Genomic DNA, 12441 nt, shown 5'->3' with positions numbered 1-12441 from the left:
AAATTAACCTTGTCTCATAGAGAGGATGAAGGGTTTGGTCCCAGTGCTGGCATCTAGTCGCTAACAATTACTTGACACTCTAGTTCCAGGGTATCTGACACTCTCTTCTAGACTCCTTGGGTGTCTATACTAACACATGACCATGCTCCTATTAAAAAAACAAGAACAAAGAAAACCCTGCATAGACATTTAATTAAAAATTAAAATATGGGGCTGGAGAGATGGTTGAGGATTAGAACACTCGCTGCTCTTGCGAAGGACCCAGGTCTGGTTCCAGCCACTATTTGATAGCTTACAGGTACCTGTAACAACCAGTTCCAGGAAATTCAACAGCCTGCTCTGTCTCCTGCAGGCACCAGGCATGCATGGAGTCCTCCTATATACGTGCAGTCACAGCATTTCTACACATAAATAAGAATAAAATCTGTAAAAAGATTAGTAAACTACTAAAAAAAAGTTGGCAGTTAATATTTCAAACTCTCAAATACCTCAAGAAAGGGGTATTTTCTTGTAGGCTGTTCTGAGTGTTATGGCTCCTGAAATCTGTTAACTCCACCGTCAGCTGATACAGGCGCCTTATAGTTCTTTGAGATAAACTTGCCTACCATCAGGTGGTATTTTTTTTATGTCTGTGCATGCTTTAGAGCTCACTAGTTAGGGTACCCCATGTCCCAGAGATCTTCTGTCTCCATCTCCTTGTCTCCTTGCTGTGGGGCTACAAGCACATGTCACAGCTCCTGGCATTTTGTGTGTGTGCTGGCGCTCAAACTCGGGTCCTGTGCATGGCAATTCACTCTCTGAGCCATCCTCTCATCCACCTCACTCACATTTCGAAACTTGTGTGTGTGTGTGTGTGTGTGTGTGTGTGTGTGTGTGTGTGTTTGGAGGTCAGGGTATTCTCAGTCGCCATGGATGACCACATTGTTCTCAGCCCTGGCTGGACCTGTGCTCCTTGTTTGCCTAGCTCTAATTTTTGGCCCCTGCATAATTAACAAGGGCATGGCGTTTATTCAGAACCGGATAGACGCAGTAAAGCTCATGGTAATACAGAGACAATACCAACCTATAGTCCAATTTGAGACAGAACTGGGGGACAGTGGTGTTTACATTCTATGATTAGAATAAGAGTCAAAAGAAGAAGAGGGGAATGAAAGGATATAGATTTAAAGTAAAGAGTAAGTTTCAAAATTCACAGACTCAGGGCTAAGAAACCTGTGAAATGCAGGCCCAGGCAAGTCCAAGCATGACACGGCCCGCCCTGCCGCCAGGACTAACAGACCATAAAGATAAAGAAAAGGAATGCAGAAACCAGCCCGAGTTATCAGGACTGACCCATAAGCCATCTGGCAGGAGGCCATCTCCCCCAGTTTACTCAGAGTCACACTTTAACCATATGTCCTTCAAGGCCTGATAAACACCTGGCTTCTAAAATCCCGAACGCCCCAGTCAGCACATACTCTTTTGCTGTGTTGTAATCTCACTGCTATGTTTGAATGAGCCAATCACTTACAGCCTCGCTGGAAATTAGCCGCCACTGTTTGAAACAGCCAATTGTGTGTAACCGGGCCAAACTCCCTAGCTTTCCCTATATAAACCCCTGATTTTTGAGTTTCAGGGTCGACTCCTCTGTCTCCTGCAAGAGACACGTGTCAGCCGGAGCTTCATTATAATAAACTGCCTCTTGCTTTTACATCAAGCTGGTCTCTTGTGTTTCCTGGGGCGAGCCATCCTGAGACTCGCGCTAGGTTCTTTCATATGAGTGTCTTGTCCACATGTAGGTCTGTTGCACCACGTGTGTGCCCGGAGGCTTCAGAGGTCAGATGACAGTGTCGGATCCCCTGGAACTGGAGTTACAGACAGTTGTGAACTTCCCTGCAGGTGCTGGGAACCAAATCTGGCTCCTCTGTCCTCTGGGAGAGCAGCAGCTGGAGTTCTTAACTGCTGAGTCATCTTCTACTCCCAGCCCCCACTCTTGAAGAAAAGCAAGTTTTAAAATAGTTTACACTTAACTGTACTCTGCACTGATGTCTGAAAGGGACCTCCGAGGAATACCCAGCCCTCAGCTACTCTGTCACACAAAGGCAGAAACACAGGCCTCCAAAATGTTCCTCAGGACCTAGCACCAAGGTCGCAGACAAAAGAGAATCACAGGCTGCTCACTGAGTTTCCAGCTGTCTGAGAGGATCCCAAGTAACCTTGACAAGGAAACAGACCCAGACAAGAACTGACACAAGCTCATTGTGCCTGGGGAAGAAATGCTAACTGCCGCTCTCTGAAGCCCAATCTTCCTAACTGGGTCAGCACATCAATCCAAGTAGATTCATTTTAGACACATTTTCCAGGATTATGATCACTGTTCCGGGAACAATTGTTTAGAATTAGTACTTGGTGCTCCCTTTAATGGGAAGACGGAGGTTATCTGCTTAGTTAGGAAAGAAAACTTAGTTGCCTGCTGAAGTTGCTACAGTAAAAACCACGCCTCTAGCTGTCAAACTGAGGGAGGAAGTAAGGCTCTGGAACTCTGCTGTCAGTAGGCCACACAGGTTGACCTAAGCTGCACAAAGTCATACCTCAGATAAGGGGAAGGTAGGGTGGAAGGTATGACGCAGAGTTTCTCATTATTCGTTATTATAAAAAATGAAACAGTCATTTGTTTGCCTCTAGGCTAAGATCAAGTGCAAAGGAAACAAGAGAAGCATTATTCCTCTGACCGCTATTAGGTTTTATTCCATCAACTGTTTGCTTTGGTGTTGCTGTGACGGTGTTTGTTGTTTATGTGATTAAAGTCACAATCAGTTGACTTTGAGTAAAGGGGAATATTCTCCATCGTCTCCGTGGCTCTTTTTCAATGAGCTGAAAGATATTCAGAGGCCCTGGGGATCAGAATACTTGCCTGGTATGCAGAGTGCCCTGGGTCCACATATGCCCACCCATCCACCCACCCACCTACCCACCAACCAACCAACCAACCAACCAGAAACAGGCAAGTCCTTAACAGCAGAACTAAGACATTTGGGAAGAAGAAAATATACCAGTGGAAGGATCCGCTGCCCCACCTCTGACCTATGGCCTGGCCTCTGCACTCTTCAGATTACCTGTTCCAGCCCCTTCCCCAAGCCCCCCCAACCCCCAGCCCCAAAGTCCTCCAGAAGTCTCTACCTCTGATTCTCCAGCAGAGCACTGGTTCATGCAAAATGCTCTTCCCTTTTGCCCCTTTTACTGAACAGTATCTCTTGGAAGTCATTCCAAATCCACGGAGACAGCAATAGTTCCTCATCTTTAATCAGCACACAGGACATTCTTAGCATTTTTATCGTTTCGTTATCTCTAACTTCATCCAGCCTGTTGCAAAAAAAAAAAAAAAATCAATTAAATGGCCTGGATCGGTGCTTTCCTCTCTCCAGCTCAACTGAATGATTATGTAGATGCAGGGCAAAGGGAAAGTGGCCCCTACCTTTTCCACTGACTTGCTGGAATGAAGCAACAATGAGAGATTAATAGGAGAAAAAGATAAACACATCTATTAACATGCTTGAGGAAGAACCACAGAAGTGCCATTACTCAATGAGGTCTACATAATTATACTGTCTTCTTCGTGGGAGGGAGATGGGGAAGATGAGCAATCTGAGGAGTCGAAAGGAATATTAGAGGAATAAATGAACCCCAGGCCTAGACAGCAGTTAGTGACAGAGTGTGTTTGGGAATCGAATGGGCCTAGGAGATACTCCATGGCTTGTGAAAAGACTGTCCCGTTGTGATTACATTCTTTAGTCTTGATTCCCGACTATATGGGGTTAGTTAATGAAACCTAGGGAAGGAAGCAAAAATAACTGTGTTCTTTGGAAATCTGGATTTAGGTAGATAAACGGATGTCAAAGTAAAAGTGTCCTCCCAGAGCAGCTCTTCTCGAGGGATCTCTAGTTTAAATAATTAGCTTGTTAAAATGCCATATTTCAGGATCAGCATAGATGTTATTTACATTCTTATAAGCACAGTTACTGTTAGTTGATGTTACAATATTGCTTTCAAGCAGATTGGACTGGATCCTACTGCTCCCAACATAAACACAAGCACTCTACTACAGTAGCTGATGCTGGTGTCAATTTTTTTCTCCCTAATAACTGCAGAATGACATCTCATTCCCTGAACTTCCATTTCTAGGATGCATCAAGTTTAATGCATTGCATTTGAATGAGAATTTGGACATTTACATTATTTATTTTACCACTGGATAGAGTGTCTAAGAAATTTTAGGGAGCTGGGGCTACCAGTTAGTGGCACAATATATGTTCAGCATGCATGAAGCTCCTGGTCCAATCCTTATCATCATAAACATATAGTCAAAGTAACTACTTACATTTAATTAAAAACATTCCTTCTAGGGACAGGCAGGGTGGAGAACACGTTTAATCCTAGCACTCAGGAGGCAGAGGCAAGAGGATCCCTGTGAGCTTGAGGCCAGCTTGGTCTACAAATCAAGTTTCAGGACAGCCATGGCTGTTATAGAGAAACGATGTCTCAAAAAACAGAAAAACAAACAAATATGCTTCTGTATCCTATTTAGACTCCATAACCAATTATACATCCTTTGCTTCAAATTTTGGTGAAAAAGGTCATCACCATATTCCAAAGAGATTGTAAAATCTAGATTATATATATATATATATATATATATATATATATATATATATTCATGTATCATACATCATACATCATATATTATATATTATATTCTCTTTACAGCCCTGACTCACATCCACCTATGACTCCAGCTACAAAGGACCTTTATGTCTCTGTGGGCTCCAGAATTCACTACACACACGACCTCCTCTGTTAAAATTAAGATAGATCTGAAAAACTATTTAAAGATTTACAGTGCCATTTTTGTTGTTATACCTTTTGGATACAATTTCTATGATCTGATGAGCTTTCTTCTTATTCAAAATAGAGAGAATTTAGGGAAAATGGCTTAGTGGGTAAAATGCTCACCACAGAAGTCTGAGGACTTGAGTTCTCCATATTCACATTAAACAACAACAACAACAACAACAACAGCAACAACAACAACAACAAGTACAGCTGTGATCTCAGTATTGGAGGTACTGGGTAGAGGATCCCAAGATCCCAAGATTGGCCAGTTATTCTATGAGCTTTCTGCTCACTGAATGAAGGTGGGTAAATGCTCTTGTTGCCAAAGCAGAATGTGATCCCTGTGACCCACATGGTAAAAGAAAAGAATCAACTCCCAAAACTTGTCCTCTAACTTCCACACCAGCATCGTGGTGTGAATATCCCTTCCCCAAATAAACAAATGTAATAATTGTTCTAAAAATGTAGAGAGTGATGAGGAAGGTACTTACTTTTGACCTTTGGCCTCTACAAGTGTGAGTACACACACACACCACACACAGAGAGAGAGAGAGAGAGAGAGAGAGAGAGAGAGAGAGAGAGAGAGAGAGAGAGAGAGAGAGAGAGGGAGGGAGGGAGGGAGAGAGAGAGAGAGAGAGAGAGAGAGAGAGAGAGAGAGAGAGAGAGATATTCTTTTGAAGATTGGGGCATGTGTATGTGTGTGTGTTGAGAGAAAAAGAGGGAGGAGGAGGAGGAAGAAGAAGGGAAGGAGGAGGAGGACGATGAGGAAGAGGAAGAGGAAGAGGAAGAGAGAATGTGTTTATATGCAATATGGGCATGCAGGTGCCTGTAGAAGCCAGAAAAGAAAATCTGATGTCCTGGTGCTGGAGTTACAAGACACAGTGAGCCACCCAATCTGGGTGCTAGGAGCTGAACCCCAGGTTCTCTATAAGAGCAGCAAGTGCTTTTAACCACTGACTCATCTCTCCACCTCCTAATATCTTTGAGTGTTGAGTAAAATTGAGGCGCGGTCTAAGAAATCTTAAGTCTAAATTGTATTGCAAATGGAAATTTAATTCTAAACTATTTTTATAAGGCCCTTAGCTTATTGTAATTCTCAGAAATCTTAAGACAGCACTCTTGCCCTCTTAGGGGTAGAACATGCCTTAAAATGCACATGTTTATAGTAAGCAGCTCAATAGTGTTTGGGATTTGTACACATCGTGAATCTGTCACTGCTGTCAAGGAAGTGAGCACACATATCTCTAGTCAAAGTTTTCTTCTGAATTTGTTTAGTCCCTCCTCTGTCACCCTCACTGCCCAATCTCTGACCTGTTTCTTATCACTACTAATCTGTTTACATTTATTTATCTAATAGAATCCTGCTGTGAGGAACGTTGTGGAGTCATGCTGGCTTTAGTTACCATCATCATTTTGAGGTTAATCTTGGTATTGCATACATAAACGTTCATTTGCCTTCTCTGCTTAAAAAGCACTGTGTTGTATAGCTGCATAACTCCTTTTTAAGTGTTCATCGACATACCCATTTGGAGTTATTACAAATAAGACTTTAAAATGTTTATTTATTATTTTTAAATGTTTATTATTTCTTTTATGTGTATGTCTGCCTGTAAGTCCTGTAACATGTGTACCTGATTGCCTAAAAGATCATAAAAAGTCTCTGGATACCCTAGGACTAGAGTTACAGATGGTTGTGTCACATGGGTGCTAGGAACAGAAACTGGGTCATCTACAAAAGCAAACCATGTTCTTAACCCACCTCTCCTTCTCTCCAACCCTTATGTATTGAGACGGGATCTCACGATGCCCAGGCTGGTCTCAGCTCCAAATGTAACCAAGGATGACCGTGACTCCTGATCCTCCTTCTGCTTCCCAAGAATTGGGATTATAGGCATGTGTCACCCCACTGGGCTACAAAGTCAGACTTTTATAGACATTCATATACATGTCTTTATATGGACATGTACTTTTGTTTCTCTTTTGTAAATGTATATATAGTAGCAGGCCTGGGGCACAGGGAAAGTGCTGGTTTAAGAAGTTGCTAAATGGGGGCTCAGAGAGATGGCCCTGCCACTGAGAGTGCTTCTTGCTCTTCCCTGGGACCTGAGTTTGGTTCCCAAGCAGTCAAGTAGGGTGAATCCCTGTTGCTTCTAATGCCAGTATCAGGAAAATCTGGTCAGCTATGGCAGTTGTACTCACATGAGCATTCACAAACACAGACACAGACACAGACACACATACACACACACACACACACACACACACACACACACACACACACACACACACACACAGTCACACAGACAGGCTCCTAAAAATAAGTCTTTTAAAAAAAACTTTTAACAGGTGTCAAGTATTTCCTAATCTGTCAGGCCATCTCATGTTCCTCTGGTAGGGTACTCTAGCTTACCTGCCCCGAATCTTTCTCGGTATTTAACACGACCAGTCTTGTGGATATTTAACAGGAATCTCTGTGATATTTCCCAGAAAAATAACTGGGCTTATTTTTAATTATTGCCAACATAGACCGTCTCTCTGGAGAAACCTTGGTGCACATATATTTTCTGTGGTGCTCTGTCTGTCTCCTTTGCATTGCTTACTGCCAAGTCCTTGCATGGTTTGGGGACTTAGACTTGACAAGAATGGTGAAAAATGGAAGACAGACAGACGGGCACATAGACAGGAAGCTGGGATAATGTGGTCCAGACTCACTGCTGGATAAACCTCAGCATCCTGGAAGCTCAGTGTGTTTAGTATAGAGTTGAAGAGAGGCAGGGTGACTGCATTCAGCTGAACAAGGACTGGGCTATTGTACACAGATCAAGGTAGCATGGTTTCTGGGTCATGGCTGTATCAAGCAGACAGGTTTAGCTAGTCTTGGTAGGAGTACTCTCTGTAGGGGAGCAGTCTTCCGGCTATAAATCTCCAGGGGCAGAACATTATGGTGGACGTTTTCTGAATAGACTATTAATATCCATATACAGATATTAATGGAGGGATTTGCCATTTCCCTCTGAACCTCACCCAGGGCTGGAGAAGGTTTTGTCATTTTTCCATGGGTTTGGGGCTCTGGGTCCCTAAACATGGCTGGCACGAGTCAAAACCACTCATTCACTCAGAACTGCACACCCTCATGGCTTCCTCCCCCACCACACACAGTTTGTGTGAAGCCCATCTTTCTGTGGCATTCTGGTTCTCTATGTGACTCCTGTATATCAAATATCCTGAGTTTGAATTCCCATTTATGTCTCCTCTATCCAGGAAATTTGCCTATCCGCACCCCACCCCCGCCATGCACTGAAATCTCTCTAATTCTCTGTCTCTCTCTTTTTAAAATTTACATATTTTTATTATGTGTATTGGTTTTCTGCACGCATGTATGTCTATGTGAGGATGTCAGATCTTGGAGTTACAGACAGTTGTAAGTTGCCATGTGGGTGTTGGGAACTGAAACCAGGCCCTCTAGAAGAGTAGTCAGTGCTCTTAACCACTGAGCCATCTCTCTAGCACCCCCTCCCTAATTCTAATTTTCGGTTGCTATAAACAAAAGTCTTGTGAGCATCCATGTATGAGTCTCTAAAAGTCTCAGACCTTCATTTCTCTGGTTAATGCTTAAGAGTACAAGGCTGAGATAACACGAAGTGATCAATGAATCATTCAAGAAGATGCCAGACTTTCTCCAGATCGATCTTGAAATTCATATAAAGTTGAGCTGCGTCGTAGAACTGTACACCACTATGTAGTTTAACTGTATGAACATCTCTCCTCTGTGGCTTTCTGATTTGAATGGGCTCAAGGCTCTTATCTTTATACTCTCATCCTCATACTCTGTGCAGATTCTTTTAGGAATTGTTTTTATGAAACAGTGTCTTATTATGTAGTCCACGCTGTCCTCCTGCCTCAGACTCACCAGAGCTGGAATTACAGGCATGAATCACATGTCCTCTCTCTCTTGGAAGGGGAGCATAGGAAGGGAGATTCCCTTGGAGATGGTACCTGGAACCCCATGGTGCTAGCTGAGGGCTCTCCATCACTGGCTGGATCCCAGCACTCCCACTTCTTTCAGATGGCTCCACTCCATATCTTAGAAGTCTACAGAACCCTGTAATGAAGCAAGATTTGGTACATACTTATCTCTGAGGGTATCTTCCTTGGCTTTAGATTTCTCTCTCTCTCTCTCTCTCTCTCTCTCTCTCTCTCTCTCTCTCTCTCTCTCTCTCATCTCTTTCTTTCTGACAAAGTGCTGTAGCTACAAGCCTGTGTCACTGCACCTCATAAAGGCAAGACTGAGGATCAGGAGTCTGTGGCTTTGTGCATTCTAGGTGAAGGGCCTCTGGTCAGCTCAAGTATGGCTGTGAGCATGGCTCTGGCAGGCCTTGCCCATCTCCCCAATTCTCTGTGCTTTGCAAAAACCCCTTAGATTGCATTCCTAGAGCTGGCCACCAAGGCCTAGTTCCTTATTAAACACCTCATCCTAACACGGGGGAGTTCCCCTGGTACCTTTATAAAATGTCATTGTCTATGGGCCTCTTTTGTTTCCTCTCTATCCTTTATCCCCTAGGACAAATATCCCTGAACCCTTCCATCTCCCTGTCCCTTCAAAGTGAGCTCCAGCTTCTGGGTAAATTACTTTGGTTCTCTTTTTCTCCAGTGAAAATGCCTGACCCCAGAACCTCATTCAGGTGAGGCTGGTTCTCTACCATGGAGTCCATCTGTAGCAGTCTCTTTGCTTCTTATTTTGAGACAAGATCTCACTCTGTTCTTAAGGCAGGTTTTGATTTTACTCTGTATTTAGAGCTAGCCTTGAACAAGTCGTCCTCCTTCCCCAGCCTCCTGAGTAACTAGAATGGCAGACCTGTGCCAGGAAGCCTTGCTAAATCTCTTTTGAAAGAGGAGCCATACTGTCCTCTAGTGGGGGCAGTATTGGGAGGGGAACTTCCATATAAAATGGGAGGGGGAGGGGCTAGTGGGATGCTGGCATGGAAACTGGGAAAGAGAATAACAATTGAAATGTAATTAAGAAATACCCAATTTAATTAAGATGGAGAAAAAAAGGAAAAAAAAAGAAAAGAAGGAAATGAAAATGATGAGGACAGGAGAGAAAGAAAAGAGGTAGAAGAAAAACACCAAGGGCAAGAGAAAGAAGAAGGAGGAGAAGGAATTAAAAAAGAAGAAGAGGGAGAAAACAACATGCTAGAGAATTCCCCATAGTGCCCATCTATAGAATGTGTGGTGTGGCTCAGAAACACAGGAGCAGATCACAGACCTGGAGTGGATCAGCTAAAAATGAACCCACACATTAAGAGACAACTAATTGTACACAAAGATGGTGGTGCAAATCTGTAGGAAAAGGTGCACCTTGGTCAAGAAATGGTGCTGGGAAAAGCAAATTTCCATATATGGGAGGTTGAAGTCCCTCTGACCACACATGAAGATTATTCCAAATCAATCATGGCCACAAAGTTGAGACCTGAAATGCTTCAGAAAACACAGCACACAATAGCACATAGCCAAGGGAGCCTAAATCTGTGAAAGTCATATTCTTAAGGTGGGAAATGTTCTCAGGAAAAAACATGAGGGCTTCCGTGAAAAAGAACAACATAACTAATCAACGCTTTAAGAACAAAATAACCAATCAGCCCTTTGATGGGTTAGGGAGAGTGTGGAGACTAAGAAAGATATCTCCAGAGTTCACCTGGCTCATGTGGTGTTCTGAGATGGTGAGGAAATAAAGAAAGAAGACAGGCCCTCCGCTCTCTGCTTCTCCTGTCCACCACCTCTCTCTCTCCCTCCCTCCCTCTCCCTCAGCTTTTGATTCCCCACGCCTAGTCTAGTGGTATCTGGAATGATGGGAAGAAACGGGGCTTTGGATAACTATGATGTTTCAGAGGAAGCAAAAAGACCAAGGTATGCAGGAAGAGGAGTGTGCCCTTCAGTTGGATCTTGATCAACTCTGCCTCCTGCATTTGTGGGAGCCTCAACCCCCACACCTGGTGCCTGTGATGGTGTAGGACTGGGAGTTGGAATGGCAGAGGAGTGGGAGTGGGGATGGCATCCCTGAGCAGCCGACAGACCCTGCCCTGCAGGCCCTCCACCCCCCACCACCACCCCAGGCAGCCAGGACTCCAGATTTGTGCAGGTCAGGGCCTCCCAGACAGCAGACCCAGCTGTGCAGAGGATCCAGCAGCCCAACACCACCAAAGGGCAGAACACAGCAAAGCTCGGAATGGACAAAGATGCAAAGCTTTGCCTGAAGGCCACCAGCAACACCAAAGCGTGCATTCCAGTGCTCACATCTGAGCGAGTGGAGGAGATCGTAGGTAGCCAAGGATGATGGATTAAGGCTCTGAGGGCCAAGACCAATACCCATATTGAGACACCTGTGTGAGATGAGGAGCCAGTGTTCATGGTGACTGGGAGGCAGTAAGAAGTGTTCACAGCCTGGCAGGAAATCATCTCCGAAGTGTGGCTTTAGTGTGCCCCCTGCTCTGCCAGGCCAAGCGATGATCCCTGTATGAGCCCTACCATGTGGTGATGCTGGTAGTGTGCCCAAATTGTATCCAGCAGCAGACCAACACTTACATCATAACTTCCAGCCAGGACTAAGACCTGGTGTTTGAGGTCAACAGTGCCTGGGTAACTTGGAGGGTAGACAGCACTGCAAGGAAGGAGATAGCAAGGTACATTACCCCACACACTGGCAAGATTCTTGAGTAGAACAGGGATGGTGACTTCCTGGGTGACAATAATATTGACTTCATGGCTGTCAGACTCCATGCAGCCCTGGATAGCCTCTACTCAGATGCCTGGCCCGTGTTTGCTCCAGGCTGTAAGCCACTCTCCACCTTCAGGCACAACAACCTGGGCTGTATAGGTGAGTGTGGCATGAACTCATCTTTGAGGCCCAGCACTTAGGCTAGCAGGGCAGGGACATCAGCTAAGGTGGATATCTGTTTCCAGCAATGGTGTGGGCAGGCAGGAATTGTACTATGGAGTGAGAGGTAAGCCTGCCCACCCCCACTGCTGTAGGAAGACCAGGAACTCCATCTTCACACTGGTGCATTTCTCTTCTGCCTCCTCCTCCTTTTATTCAGTCAAAGCATATGCAGAACCCCCAGGTGAGCACTGATCTCCTGCCACCAATGAGGGGTCATAGGCTAACACAGAGGCCGCCCACGTGGCCATTACAGGGTTTCTCTAAACTGAGGTAAGAGGGCCTGCATGCATCGTCTGCTTTGAGAGAAAAGTGACAGCAGCCCTGGTGCCCAGTGGACATAACCTTTTCTGCATGGCAGGTGCAGTATGCATCTGTGAGAGGACAGACCAAGATTGTCCTGTCTGTCACATCACTGCCACACAAGCAATCTGAATATTTTTCCAAGTTCCATGTCCCTGGACTCCTGTGTCTGCTCCCTAGAGTACAGCCATGGACCTGTAGTAAGGTGCTGGGCAATAATCACCTTAGTGGGGTGGGGAAGGAGAGGCCTGAGTGGCTACTGGTGGGGCAAAGTCCAGAGTCTCTAGTTACACTTTGGGAGTGGGCTATAAATTTTACTAATGTTACAACTCTGA

General features: G+C 44.7%; 1 long non-coding RNA gene and 1 pseudogene across 2 annotated transcripts in view; one reads left to right on the top strand and one right to left on the bottom strand.

Moving 5' to 3' along the window:
• Positions 1–2697: 2697 nt before the first annotated feature.
• LOC148004520 (uncharacterized) overlaps positions 2698–12441 on the bottom strand; it is a 90283-nt gene continuing 80539 nt past the window's right edge. Inside the window, exons 1-3 of one of the 2 annotated variants that reach the window (XR_015624514.1) lie at positions 8780–8971; positions 3160–3342; positions 2703–2853 (exon numbers count right to left, since the gene is read on the bottom strand). This is a non-coding gene — a long non-coding RNA (uncharacterized LOC148004520). Of the gene's footprint in view, positions 2854–3159; positions 3343–8779; positions 8972–12441 lie in introns of those variants that run through there. The other variant, XR_015624513.1, reaches the window with a different exon arrangement.
• LOC134479629 (RNA-binding protein MEX3A-like) lies at positions 10746–12286 on the top strand (annotated as a pseudogene).

This window comes from Rattus norvegicus, chromosome 7, assembly GCF_021556685.1.
Source record: "Rattus norvegicus strain SHRSP/BbbUtx chromosome 7, alternate assembly SHRSP_T2T, whole genome shotgun sequence".
In the NCBI taxonomy this organism is placed as follows: Eukaryota; Metazoa; Chordata; class Mammalia; order Rodentia; family Muridae; genus Rattus; species Rattus norvegicus.
Note: the sequence above shows the minus strand (reverse complement) of the source record. Positions and strands in the feature narration are given on the sequence as shown.